Source organism: Lichenostomus cassidix, chromosome Z (assembly GCF_008360975.1).
Source record: "Lichenostomus cassidix isolate B80296 chromosome Z, HeHo_3.0, whole genome shotgun sequence".
In the NCBI taxonomy this organism is placed as follows: domain Eukaryota; kingdom Metazoa; phylum Chordata; class Aves; order Passeriformes; family Meliphagidae; genus Lichenostomus; species Lichenostomus cassidix.
Window position 1 is genome coordinate 36,878,300 of NC_139511.1, and position 13,180 is coordinate 36,891,479.

Sequence of the window (13,180 nt, forward strand, 5' to 3'; positions counted from 1 at the left end):
GCAGCTGTATGGAGCCAATTGGCAGTGCAGAGGCAAACCCATCTGAGCTGCTGAACTGTGGCAAAACATCACTGCCCGGGTAGGGAAATTGGCTGTAAAAGTATGTCATGAAATGCACATGTGCCCAGCAGTCAGGCTGCTGAAGAACATCTCAACAACAGCAGAGTGGATCAAACTGACAACATTAAAATGTCTCAGGTGGATCTGGACAGGCAGCATAAGGGTGAATTATTTCTGACTTGGTGGGCCCATGATGCCTCAGGTCATCAGGGAAGAGATGCAACATTCAGATGGGCTCATGATCAAGGGATGGGCTTAGCCATGGACTCTGTATCACAGCTTATCCATAACTGTGAAACGTGTGCTGTGATCAAGCAGGCCCAGTGGGTAAAGCCTCTCTGGTATAGTGGATGATGGCTGAAATACAAATGTGGGGAGGCCTGGCAGATTGATTACATCACACTGCTGCCAACCCACCAAGGCAAGTGCTACATGCTTACAATGGTGGGAACAACCCCTGGACGTCTGGAGCTGTGCCCTGTGCCTCACACCACTCCCTGGAACACCATCCTGGGCCTTGGAAAGCAAGTCCTGTGGTGACCTGGGAGCCCCAAGAGAACTGAGTTGAACAATGGGACTCATTTCAAAAACAACCTCCTAGACACCCAGACCAGGGAACACAGTATTGAGTGGGTGTACCATATTCCCTAGCATGCACCAGCCTCTGGGAAAACTGAAAGGTACAAAGGACTGTTAAAAACCACATTGAAAGCAATGGGTGGTGGGACCTTCCAGCATTGGGATCTACATTTAGCAAAGGCCACCTGGTTACTTAACACCCAAGGCTCAACCAATTGAGCTGACCCTGCCCAATCAAAACCTCCATGTACCACAGAAGGGAATAAAGTCTTCATGGTGCATATGGGAAAAGTGTTAGGGAGGTCATTTTGGATCAGTCCTGCCTCAAACAAAAGCAAACCCATCCTTGGGATTAGTTTTGCTCAAGGACCTGAGCAAAAATAGAAGGCAATACAGAAGGAGTGGGGAACATGATGTGTACCTCAAGGGGATTTGATTTTTGGGTGAGAAGAGTCTGTAATGTTGAATTGTATAATACTGGTTGCTGAATGACGCTGCCACTGTATGAACTACCATGGACAACAAGTATGGACTGCTCCAGATGCATCAGTCCCGAGTCTATGATGCAGACTACAACCACTCGATAGCACACCAGCCCTTCTGCCCTGGAAGGCACCTAGATAAAACAGAACAGATAGAACCCACAGTTATGGACTAAATGAACTCAAAAGACAACCTGGAGGGATGGCCCTTCACTGTGGAAATTGCGGATAATTGTGGATAACTGCAGTCTTAGTTTCAGCCAGGACAGAGTTAATTTTTTGCAGTAGTTGGGAGAATGTGTGGCTAAGGCCGGGATGTTGATACAACCTTTACTTGTTTGTTGAATTTCTTGTTGAAGAAATAAAATACACCTTCCATAGGTACTGAAATTTGAGTTTTACTGATCCCTTGAAGCAATCAAAAATACTTCCGATAGCTCCAGTAAAGAAACATATTCAAAGCAAAAGTTCTCTAGCCCTCTGGCAATGATAAACTGTTAGCCCATATGTTAAGGACAATTAACCATAAGCTGAAACATGACATATACTAGCTCTCAGCCAACAGACTTTTTAAACTTATCTTTCTCCAGACATTCTTAGCTCAGCATTTAAATTTCTCTTTGGCCTTAGAAGGAAGTAGACAAAATAGTTAAAGCATTCCTTCCTTATGTAGATAGAATAAGTTTTAGAAAAATCTCTTATTTTCTATGATAAAGAGAAGTTGATCATCATCTATATCTTCAGTCTGACTCTAAAGCATTGCTAAGTCAAAAGGAGATAAGGAAGGTAATATAAACTGGGAAATATCTTAACATTCCTCCTACTGACTTGTGTGGAAGACAGTGTACTAATGGAGACGGAATGAAGACTGTTCCACAAACTTAGTTACCTCCTACTCTCTAGAAGTACTTCAGCTCAGCATTTCTCTAGAATGTCTGCAAAAAAGTGTTGGGTTCAAAAGCAAGAACTTCCATCCTCTAAAGTGTAGCCAGCTGGAAACACAGCAGCAGAATTTGAACCCTCAGGATCACTCTGAGTTTCTGACTGAACCACTACATGAATCCACAGGTCACAGTTTTTTGGGTCAGCATTACAGAAGGCTGCAAAGATTTCAGATACAGAGTATGTGTTGAAGTACATCTCCCCCATGTATTCATTCCTTCCAGTCGCAAACACATTTTTTAAAATGCCTAGAAAAGAGGGAACATTTCCAGGAAGTAAAATATCCTTTTAAAAACCACTGAGCACTGTGGAGGGTATGTGGCAACTTCTTCCTGTCACTTATTATTTTTAACTCAGATTCAGGCCCTTTTCTTTACCCTCCCGAGCTAAAAAAGATCTCAAATATTATTTTCTAGATTAGCATTTGGTTTCTTGTTATTTCATGCCCTGGTTCCAATTCACTTAAAATTACTTATAAGGAACTTGAAACTGTAGAGGTTTCAGATATTTCAAAGTCTACTCTTTCCTAATTATATACTAATACAGAAAAGTTTTCTGGCAAGGTAGCATGAAAAATATTTTAAACCTTTATGGTTTGTTTCAATTGAGTAAAGAAAACAATGAGCAGGCTAAAAATTAATTGATGGTAACTTCTGTGCTTTTCTTCGGATGTTTTTACAAGCAATAATTAAAATCTATGTTTACTACTATGCAAGCCCAGCTGTGTCCTAAGTTCAACATCTCTGTGTAAGAGGACCTGTCCTCCCTCTCTTTGCTATGTTTCCACCCCCTGCATATGTAGGTAGGAGAGTGGGAGCTTGGGAATGTGAACTTGAGCCAGCATTGATCAGTCAGGCAGCAAACTGTTATTGTTCTTTAGATACCAAACATAACTCCTTTACAGAATGGCTAAGCTCAGTCATTCTGCACATAACACAGCTTTTGTGTTCAGCAGTGCAATTAATAGGAAAAGGGAATGAAAATGACCGCTTGAGATTTATTAAACTTAGAAGTGATTCTAATGAACAAACACATGGAATCCAGTCCACAATTATTTCAGAAATTTAACAGTTGTTCCACATGCACTTCAACTTCTTGAACTTGTGCAGATTTACTATACGACTACAAGTACTTGAGCTGCATGCTATTGAAAGGTAGTCTGAAGAAAAACAGAAAGACACTTGTGAAAATCTGGCTCTTAACTGGAGAGGTGACCCAATGTTTCGGAAGGCCATTAAACTAAAACCAGTAAAGCATTCTTCTCATCCTTAAGGTAGACTTGTGGTTCCAGCTGAGAATCTCAAAAGCATTTTTTCTTAATTATTCAGTTATTGAATTGAGACTTCTAAAACTCTGGTTTAAATGACACTTTTAGAAATCAGAACAACACAGGCACCAAAACGTTATGGCCAATGCCTTCAAATCTCAATTTTGCATATTACTATCTACATTCAGCCTAGACACCAAGTTACTTGGAGCTACATAAGCATCTAACCTGAGGCAGCATGTTGCACAATTTTAGAATGTGATTCCATGATACTTTGTAACGAAATACTTTGCTACTCAGATCTCAAATAACTATGGTTTTCCCTAAATCAGCAATCACATGCAATGCAGAAGAAACTTACATCAAACCCTCCAAAAATGTAACAATACCCTAAACCATGCCTGAAATTGAAAAGTTCTGTAATAAATTCCAGTCCTTACTGACCTTTAATGGTGTATCTTTTTATATCAGCAATTTTCTTGAACTTCGGACTATTCTACAAACCAAAATACACCACTGCTGTGTCTCATTTGGCTTATCTGAAGTGAAAGTTATAGGACTGACTAAATAAATTACAATGCAATTTGATGCCAATAACCTTCCTTAGATCAATACAGAATCTATTTAAATAATATCTGACCTCATAACTTTTTTGATAGCTTGTTACTAACAACATACCAAATTCTCTGTATACTATGGTCTATCTAGAGAAACTTTCAGGTGGATAGTCTTTATCTAAAGCATTTTTCAAAGAGTCAACAACATGACAAAGTCTCTCTTGATTTGTTTATCTTCATGATTCATCTGACTTTCATGCATGTTATAGTACTATACACATTGTTTGATGACATTTTTATATTTTCCCAAATCCCTTCTTCTAAGAAAATGGGATGCAATGTTGTCAGTACAACTAATAATTGCAGAACAACCTCAGCACTGATGATTCATATACAAAAAGTTTCTTATTGTGCTTGTTAACATTACAGAAGACATAAAACAATTTATATTGTTAAACTATGCTCATTCAAATTTTTAAGAACTTTGGAAAGATCTTCTCATCTTCCAATCTGTAACTTTGCTAACATAAAAGAAAAACAAAATTATTTACTTGTGGCAAAGTGCATATTATTCAAAGTGTGGCTTCCATGTACAAGAATAAGTACATATCTTATGGTAGCAGTCATGATTTCTTCAGATTACTTCTCAAATAGAACTCAATTATCAGTTGAATCAGTTATATTTTCTGCATTGATAGTAAAATATACACAAAAATCTCTATGTTCAGATAAAAAACTAATCAAGGAGTAAGCCTCAAATTTCAGTATTTAAGCGGCAACATTTTGTTCTTGCAACTAATATTTAACACCAATTTTGAAATGAATATAACAGATTCACTATTGGAACTTAGTAAGTATGGGAGAAAATTATAACCCCCACCCTATTTTTCCCCAAATCACATGCTTGAATGAGATTTTTGTATTTAACAGGTCGTTCTCACTGCCAATGCCTACTAATTTACTGTATCTCAACAAAGAATGAGCATTTAGCTTGTGTACTTGGTTCCAATGCTGCCATCCACCAATATGTAGTTATTATGCACATCCAGAAAGAAAAATTGCAAGATAAGGCATATCTAACATTACCAGGAAATAGTAAGTGTTAGCAGTCCATAGCTTTAAGTGACACTCTCATCCAATAAGAGTGATTTTAATGCAAGAAAAATGTTTCGGTATCCCCTGTAAAACCTGGGTGACAAACTGCTAAAGATAACTCAAGAGTTTAGCTCTTTCTTCAAGTGCATTCTTTTAAAAATATTTTAATGTGGTTAGTTAGTTATTGACTGTAACTGCTACCCTGTGAAATGTTTTCCTGTAGAGCTATCCCTTCACCTGTTGTTTCGCCTTAGTAAAAGGAAACAGGAAATCTATAAAGCTTATAACTGGGGCAAAAGCCAGGGCCCTTCTTAAAAGAAGTTGCTTTATCAGAAATCATATTAAGTACTTAAACTGCTGCTGTAACATCCTCCTAAAATTTATAAAACCACAAGTACTCTATTTGCATTGGTTTAGAACCCTTCACAAACTATATTTCAGTTTGAATTTTTAAATAGTTTTGCTATGAGTTTCCTTTGCAATCCATTTCTTCTTCATATAAGATAATCATGGAATCACAGAATGGTGTGGGTGGAAAGGGACCTTAAAGACCATATAGTTCTAACTCACCTGCCATGGGTAGGGACACATTCCACTAGACTGGGTTGCTCAAATCCAAGAGTTAAACATTTACAAGCAAAATCAGAAATACTATTAATAAATTAATATTCACCACTGGAAGATTTCTTTTGACTGTGTATTTCTAGACACGTTGATGATTTACAAAGAACATTAGTAGATGGACCCTAAACTACTGCTTTATCACAGTTACAAAAAGCAGTGAAAATAGGAAAAGTGTAAGAACCATTTCTAAATGGCAAAATTCTTACTGCGGTAACAGGAAGTTGTACTCCAGTGTTCGCGCAAAATTAGAAAACATGGAGTGGTATTATCCCACTATGAGCTGTACACACTCCAAAATACCTGTTGGCAATACCTACCTTAATCAGGAAATACTATTTAAGGTGGAACAGTAGATTAGAACTAAATGTTAATAGGAGGATAAAATAACTAAAAGGACTAGGAGAAGGATACAGCAGTGCTATCGCATCTTCCACTTTTTCATAATTGTGAGGCAATACTTGGGGTGTTTATCCTAAAGCTGGAAGCTATTTGATTACGTGACATAAGAAAAATCATGCCTAATCAACCTGATTGCTTTCTGTGTTGGGAAAACTACCTGGATGGATGAGGTAAGAGCAGTAGATGTTGTCTACATAGACTTCAGCGAGGCTTTAGACATCATCTGCCATAACATCCCAAGCAGCAAGCTCAGGAAACGCAGACTAAATGAGTGGACCGTGAGGTGGATTGAGAACTGGCTGAATGGCAGATCCCAGAAGGTTGTGTTTGTTGTCAGAGAGTCTAGTTGGGAGCCCATCACTAGTGGTGTCCCCCACCAGTCAATCCTGGGCCGAGTGCTGTTTACCTTGTTCCTCAGTGACTCAGACAGAGGACAGATGCCTCCTCAGCAGGTCACTGACGACACAAAGCTGGGAGCAGTGGCCAATACTCCAGAGGGCTGTGCAGCCCTTCAGAAGGTCCTCAGCAGGGTGGAGAGATAGGCAGAGAAGAACCTTCTGAAAGTCAGTAGAGGCAAATCCATGGCCTGCAAATTCAAGTGCTACTGCACTTTTTGAAGAATAATCCCAGATGTTCAACCTGTTGGGAAACAGCTGTGGAGAGGGAGCTGGGGGTCCTGGTGGACAACACGCTGTCTATGAGCCAGCAGTGTGCCCTGGTGGCCAAGAAGGCCAAAGGTGTCCTGGGGTGCATTAGGAAAAGCATTGCCAGCAGGTCAGAGGAGGTGATCCTGCTCCTCTACTAAGCCCTGGTGAGGCACATCTGGAGTTCCATGTCCACTTCTGGGCTCCTCAGTACAAGAGAGACATGGAGCTCCTGGAGTGGATCCAGAGAAGGTGAGTAGGGAACTGGAACATCTCACTTGTGAGGAAAGACTTAGGGAGGTGAGCCTGTTCAGCCTTGAGAAGAGACAGTTGAGATGGGACCTCATCAATTTCTGTGAATATCTGCAGGGAGGGTGTCAAGAGGATGGAGCCAGCCTCTGCTCAGTGGTGCTGAGCAATAGGACAAGAGGCAATGGGTAGGAACTGATGCACAGCAAGTTCCACCTGGACACAAGGAAGAACTTCTTTACCATGTGGATGACCAAACACTGGAACAGGTTGCCCGGAGAGGTTGTGGAGGCTTTCTCACTGGAGATATTCAAGACCTGCCTAGATGCAATCCTGCGCCATGTGCCCTGGGATGACCTTGATTGAGCAGGGAGGTTGGGCCAGATGACCCACTGTGGTCCCTTCGAACCTTACCCATTCTGTGATACTGAGACTTGTAGGTTACAGTGTAGGATATACTGGAAACTAAAAACCATGAAGGAGGAAGCCAACTACTCTTCTTTTTTTCTTCCCTCCCTGCTTTTTTTTTTTAAACTGGAGAGTGAATGTGGAGATAATTTCCATAACACAAGATACCAACTGAAATACACAGGCAAGCAAGAGTTAAAATAGGAAATTTATCAGTAAAGAATAGAATGTTATGACAAAATTATGCTTCAGAGGCAAAAGAAAGTTATGAAAACTGCAGTGAGTTTAAGAAATACATCTAGAAGTTTATGAGATGCAGAGACTACCTAATGTTTATTGACCTATTTGTCAATTTAACAGTGTACAACAGAGTTCAAAGAGGGGGAAAGACTTTAAGATTATTTTAAAAAGGTTAATTACCTGGAGTAGAAAAAAAAATCAGGTAGTAGTAACTGGGCAATATAAGACAAAGACAAGTTTGTGCAGAGATGAGAAAATCTTCCTGAAGAAGCATATGGCCTTTAAGTCTTAAACTCTAATTGAACATTGCATATACTGAAAGAAACGATAGAACTGTACTTAGGAAAACAATCATCATGAGCAGGTATGAAGTGGACTACAGTGATTTCATACGTGTTTTCCAGTTCTAAAGCTATTTTGTTCTGATTCTAATCCTTGCCATCTTAACTCATTGTCCAATGTCAGTGATATTAAGTCATTAAGATTTCCACATGATGAAAAGTTGCTATAATCCCCCAGTGTGTCACTGCTGAGACAGAAGTACATACTGAAGGTTGTATGATTTGATAAAAGGTAATTTCAACCATGCAATATGCTTCACCTTATTTAACACCACCCCAATGTGTCCCCCAGAAAAAATCCTCAGGAAAGCTTGTATTTGAGAGAAGCTTTCTTTTAATCTCTTATATTCCTTATTGTTTTGTGTGTGAGAAAACCCTGCTCAGTGAGCCAGAAACCAGCCACTGTGCAGTGGCACTCTTCCACGTAAGAAAGAATTGGCCAGGTTATAAACACACTTTCTTTTTTATAACATTAATGCTTTAGAAAATAAGAACTTGGAAATGTAAGTTGGCATGCAGAATTATTTTTTCATGGCAGCAGGCTGAATTCTGATTTTATTTATTAGTAGGACTCCCTTACATCAAATTATTTTTGATTACTGCTGGTATATACCCGAGCCTGGAAACTAGACCAATATTTAGAAAAGAGCAGATAACTTTTCCAAGAGTGAAAGAGTAATAGAACTTGACAAATATTAAAGTTTCAATAGTTTTAAGCTGCAAGTATAAAGGGATGTATATACATATATACAGTTCCCTGGTCAGAGTTGGAGACAGGACTTGGAATGGAAGCACAGGTAAAGGACAGAGGATATTCAGTTAGACAGATGACATGACATGACATACAACCGCAGAGAATACAAAGTGTAAAGAATACAATATTCCTCTGCTGAAAAGAAGATGGTAACATTGCTTCAGCAGTCTGGGGAGTGGAAAGTATTTACCCTTATCCATCTTTTGCACAAGTACCCTTCCTGTGTCCTGAAGCTAGACACTGTTGTGAAGACAGTGATTTGAAGGGTGGGCTAAGAACTCTGTTCTTAAGTGATAATTTTGTTACTGAATTTTAAAGAGTATCAGTTCCATACAGGGTATAGATTTGAATATAAATGCAGAAGACAATTCTTGAAAGCACTTTGACAGCTAATGCTGTAAGTGAACCACTTGAGGTGAATTTTCTTTATACTCAGTGAATGACATGAATTTCCTGCCCAAAATCCACCAAAACATAGAAATAAAAACACAGAAACACCACAGCCAGTATAAAATATAAAAACTCGTATATGAGAGAGATATAAAGGAATCATGTTCTGACTTAAGAACAGCATGATGCATGTTTCCCAATCTCATGACAGACTATAGTTTCTTCAGTAAGCTGCCTCTGCAAATGCAATGAAATCTTAGTATCTGTAATTTAAAACATTTAAATGCTCAGTCAAGTAATTTCTCATAGTAGGGGCTGCAGTATTAAGAGTGACTTTAACTGTCATGCTACAGGACTCCAGAATCAGTACAGCAAGAGTTATAAGCAGAAAGTTGTTGGATCTTGTGTATAGGGTGCAGGATGCTGCTTCTCTGCCTTTGGAAAGCATCCACCAGCTGCTTTTCAGTTGCTGCAGGAGTGAAAGAAGGTAGTCAGTTGTAGTAGCTACTTTATACCTCATCCTGCTCACACTGAGTGACTGGCTCTGTCGTATGACTGTGCCCAAAGGAGCTGACAGAAACCTTCCTGTGAACACATCCTAGTCCACTCACCTAGTAAACCATAGGAGAGAGACTAAATTCTGTGGCATTCCCAGGCTGCTATTTGTAATACAGGTAGTTCATCTACATGTAAAATATGGTCTTATATGCCTTCACGTAGATTCCCCACATTAACAAGGTTATTAGCTCGCTGAAATAATATAAATACTTCTAAAGTGGATTTCAATATCAGGTCCTGTAAAGCAGATAAGTAGATTTACAGTTCTGTAATCAGTGATTATAGTCATACTTACGCTATAGATACTAACACATTGAGAGCTACTAAGGTACTAAGCAACCTCTCTAGTTTGAGTTTCAGGAATAAAGGCTCCTCTAATGATTTAACAAAGCACAAATGAAATAAGGTTTCCTACTCACTGTATGACAACAATTCTGGTTCTTTCAATAAAGTGGAAGTTGGTTCCCATAAGAGCCTGAGAAGTGAGGAAGGCAACAAGTACAAATCATCTTAAAAAAAGGGTAAAAAGGAGGACCATGGGAACTACCGATCTGTCAGCATTACCTTGGTGCCTGGGAAGACTGTAGGGGACAGGGATGTGGTTTGAGACACTCAGCAGGACCTCACCAAGGGCGTGTCCTACCTGACCAATCCAGTGGCCTTCCATGATGGAACGACTCCATCAGTGGACAAGGGAAGGGCTACAGACATCATTTACCTGGACTTCTGTAAAGCCCTTGACACAGAGCCTCACAACATCTTTATCTCTAAATCGGAGAGGGAGGGATTTGATGGGTAGATTATTAGACAGATAAGAAAGTGATTGGCCAGTTACATCCAGAGCATGGTGGTCAGAAGCTCAGAGTTCCAATGGACATCAGTGACAAGTGGGGTGCCTCAGGGATTTGTACTGGGACCTCTGTTACTTAATAGCTTCATTAATGACATAGACACAAGGATTGAGTGCACCTCAGCAAATTTGCAAATGACACCAAGCTGTTAACAGTTGCAAATGAGTGGTGCTGTTGACACACCTGAAGGACAGGATGGCAATGAGGCTCCTGGACAAGCTCAAGAACTGGATACATGTGAATCTCATGTGGTTTAACAAGACCAAGTGCGAGGTGCTGCACCTGGGTCAGGGCAACCCCCAGTTCCAACACAGGGTGGGGATGAACAGATGGAGAGCAGCCCTGGGGAGAAGGACTTGGGGTGCTGCTGGGTGAGAGGCTGGACATGACCCAGCAATGAGCACTCACAGCCCAGAGAGCCAAACGTGTCCTGGGCTGCATCCAAAGCAGTGTGGGCAGCAGGGCCAGGAGGGGATTCTGCCTCTCTGCTCTGCTGTGGTGAGACCCACCTGGAACACTGCATCCAGCTCTGGGGTCCCAGCACAGGAGGGACATGGATCTGTTAGAGTGAGTCCAGGGGAGGCTACCAAATGATTAGAGGGATGGAAAGGCTGACAGAATTGGGTTTGTTCAGTGTAGAAAAGAGAAAGGGTGACATAGGCACCTTTCATATGCCTTTCAGTACCCGACAGGAGCCTAAAAGAAAGATGGAGAGAGACTTTTTACTGAGTAGGTAGTGACAGGACAAGGGGGAATGGATTCAAACTGAAAGGCAGTAGGTTTAGGTCAGATATTAGGCAGAAGTTCTTTACTGTGAGGGTGGTGAGGCACTTGCACAGGTTTCCCAGAAGAGCTATGGATGCTCCATCCCTGGAAGTGGTCAAGGTTGGATGGGGCTATGAGTAACCTGGTCTACTGGAAGGTCTCCCGTCCATGGCAGGGAGCTGGGAACTAGATGATCTTTAAGGTACCTCCAACCCGAACTATTTATGATTTTATAAACAAAAACATTATTGAGGTAAAAGAGAGAGAGAGAAAGAGAGAGGTCAGCATGCTGCTGCTCAAAAGTAGAATATGACATCAGCAAAACACCAGCTGACATTTTTTATACAGAACAGCCAAATTACCAGGCAAATCTCTGTAGTCATTAAAGAAAATTTAAAACAGCTTTCAAACCTGCTGGGTGTAGAAATATTTTTGATACATGTTTTGTTTAGATAAGCAACAGATACTAGCAGGGTATAGTGAAACTACTCAATATTCATTCTGAGCAACTTATGGTACTTTGGAAAACAGAGTTTAGTTTTCACATTAATCAAAACCATTTTCAATTCTTTAGTCTGCTCCTATCTTCCTTATTTGTTATTTTAGAGTTGATTGTGAGACATTAATAAAGCACATGCTCAAAAAGATGTTTTTAAATAAAATGGCAGAAAACTCATACATTTCAGTGGCCAGCTCAGCCTCTTACAGTAACAGCTATGCAACATCAAACTCCCCTATATACTTGAATCAGCTGTTTGACAATGGGTACAATTTTTTTTTTACCAAAAACAAAACCCTGGTCACACATAGAATTAAAATCAATTTCCTTTTCTAGGAAATGACTGAGCATCAAGATGCATTATGATACTCATTATCCCTTCCTTCCTGCCCTTCTGATTAAAGTTAGTTTTATTTTCAATAACTTTGAGTCAAAAAACCAACTGCACCATGATTTTATATCATATTCAAATACTATTCCTGGAACATTTTGGTCTCCGGGTAAATCTTTCCCAAAAGCCTTCTACAGCATATCAGTGGACATGCACATCTCTCAAGCTGTCAAGGGAAGACCTCAACCACAGTGTCTGGGTACAGATGAGGTTCTGCGACCACTGTCTGTTGTAATGAGCTCTCCAGTTATTTTGTCAATTCTACCTCCAAACATGCTCACTCAGTCATGCTGCCTAAGTATCTGCACATTTGGACATCGAAACCAGAACTTAACCTTCTAACTTTTAAAAGTTCATCTTTTTTTAAATGCTAATGCAAGTGGAAACAAATTCAAACACTAGGTATAATAAATCACAAGCAACCTGGGGATGCCCGCTCAGGGGAAGTAAGTTAGAAACTGAGTCCTGAGTGTAGGCTAAAAAATTACTTTGTATAAAATAAGGGTTTAGGAAGATTAATATATCTTTTGTTATCTCATCCCAGTTTTGGTCCAGAATGAGTAATAGGGATTTCATATAGTACAGACACAACTAAGCATTGTCAGTCCACAGAATTTAAAATATGAATATGAATATTAAAACCTTTTAGTATTAAAAGCAGAAAACAATGCTCAGTCTCAATGCTGGAACACCAATAATGTACGTTATCTATGCAGCAGGTTCATAAGCAAGTCACAAACATCACAAGTTATCAAAGTACAAATAATTTAACATTTAATGACTACTGTCAGTAAAGCTTTCAAGTAATAATTGAAATATCCCAACAATTGCAAACAATGCTCCTTACATTTAGTAGATTCCATCATTATACTGTGAAGTATACTTTCATATGACTACAATATTCATTCATAGGATAAATTTTGTAAGATTTGCACTTTGGCAATTTTGTTGAGATAACTGTAGAAGAAAAAAACTTCAGCTGGTAAAAGCTAAACCCATATAAAGGTGTGGAAAGTAGTCATCATCAAAACTGTTTATTTAAAATCACACATTTTATAAGTTCAGGTAGTGATTTAATAAACATA

General features: G+C 39.6%; 1 protein-coding gene across 5 annotated transcripts in view; it reads right to left on the reverse strand.

The window, feature by feature from the left end:
• Window positions 1-13,180, reverse strand: part of AOPEP (aminopeptidase O (putative)) — a 191,480-nt gene that overhangs the window by 86,647 nt on the left and 91,653 nt on the right. The gene's annotated exons all lie outside the window — the stretch shown is intronic.